This window comes from Macrobrachium nipponense, chromosome 40, assembly GCF_015104395.2.
Source record: "Macrobrachium nipponense isolate FS-2020 chromosome 40, ASM1510439v2, whole genome shotgun sequence".
In the NCBI taxonomy this organism is placed as follows: Eukaryota; Metazoa; Arthropoda; class Malacostraca; order Decapoda; family Palaemonidae; genus Macrobrachium; species Macrobrachium nipponense.
Genome location: NC_061101.1, coordinates 4,312,618 through 4,314,373, shown reverse-complemented (window position 1 = coordinate 4,314,373; position 1,756 = coordinate 4,312,618). Strand labels below are relative to the sequence as shown.

General features: G+C 34.3%; 1 long non-coding RNA gene across 1 annotated transcript in view; it reads right to left on the bottom strand.

The window, feature by feature from the left end:
• Positions 1–1,756, bottom strand: part of LOC135212270 (uncharacterized) — a 19,437-nt gene continuing 17,681 nt past the window's right edge. The window contains exons 2-3 of the long non-coding RNA XR_010313834.1: positions 418–512; positions 1–106 (exon numbers count right to left, since the gene is read on the bottom strand). This is a non-coding gene — a long non-coding RNA (uncharacterized LOC135212270). The remainder of the gene's footprint in view (positions 107–417; positions 513–1,756) is intronic.

Genomic DNA, 1,756 nt, shown 5'->3' with positions numbered 1-1,756 from the left:
CCTTAAAAATAACTGGAGCTGCCTTCTTATCTTCTTCCTCTTCTGTTGTATAGTCATGTTCTGACCTCTTCCTGCTATCAGCTGTGCTATTTTTTTTCAGCTGGGCCTGAAAAAAATTAATTAACACTAATCATCTTTAATTTTAACTGTACAAGGATAATTTTATTACACAGACCATCTAACATTTTTAAATGTAAAAGAATAAGGCTTCAGTTTCTACAATAACATCTGAATTTCTAAAATTCACTTTCATATAACGAGTCCACCTTTGGGGGGGGGGTAAAAAAAAAACTGTTAATCATTAGGAAAAGCTGCTCAATCAAGCATAATGTTATTAATCATAAATATTCTGACTCAAAAGATAACACACTGAAGAAATACTTATGAATAGGAGACCCCAATTTTCAGTTTAATTACCTCTACTGCACCTGGAGTCACTTTCCCATCTCCTCTTCTGCAGTATCCTCCAGGTCACCCTTGTCTTCTGATGAGATGTCGTCCTCCAGATGCACCTGCAGCATGTAATTACAATGAATGTCATACACAGTACATTCATATTACCCACGCTTCTACATCAACTTCATTCAACTCCTGATATGTTTATTACCATGTAAGAAGCCACAGTCACAGGCATTATTTATGTATTGCGAAAGGCAACTTTTTGATGACTAAACTCTGAGCAGAAAATAATACACAACAATCTAACATAAACAATCACATGTAACAGTGGTACCAACAAATAAATGAAACTAAGTAAAGAAGGAAACAGAATGAAGACAAACCCTAAGGTAACTAATAATTAGTGTGCAACTTATAAAATTTTTATTCTAAATATGAAGTGCCTTTATTTCCATAGCACTGAACACCACCCAGACTGATCTAATGCTGAGTGCCCTGTTACATCACCAACTGAATGTCTGCTTTTGTGACTTCTTTTAAATGTGTGATCATACTTATTTTCAATATAAAGACTGCTAGGTAATGAGATATACAGTAATACTTCCAGATAAAGCATAGAAAACACATTAGCAAAATTTCAGAAAACTACTAGAATGAAATCATTGACATTCAAGAGTTGTTACTGGCCCCCAACAAAGGAAAATTTTCACAGCCTAAGTTTGCTAAACCTTTATTCAAGTGCATCAACTAGATGATAGGTGATCAAAAAGACATCAAAGTTTGTTTTTCATGTATATCAGATCTATAAAATGAGTGAATGTGTACAAGCAAATAACTGAGTACAAGAAAGGGATGGCAAAGTCACTGCCGAGAGTCTGCAGTTTTATGATAGTGTAGGAAATTGATTCTATTTTCAGTATTTTCATCAGCATCATTTGGGAAGGGAAATTATCATACTCATCACTATGTATGCTTAGAAAAAATATCTACGGAATGCATGAAAAATGCAGTTGAAAATAGCTATCCAGAAAACATGATTGAAAGTGCACCAAGACAGTGGCACCGTTTGCTTTTGATGTACTGATGGAACTCCAGCAGTAGGAGAACAAGTGTCAATAGTACTTAAAATAAAAACTACAGATGACTACCTAGGTTCTGTATTTGACACAAGAGAAAATTAAAACTTTAGCTGAAGACTGTTCAATACTAAGGTTATTTCACCCAGTTCAAATGAATATGTCATCAACCATTTTCCATTCACTTAGATCTGGAGTGTATTTCACTGGGCTGCAATACAATATACGTACATACTAATTGTTGCCTAACATAGTTTACTCAATTACATATGTCAATTGCT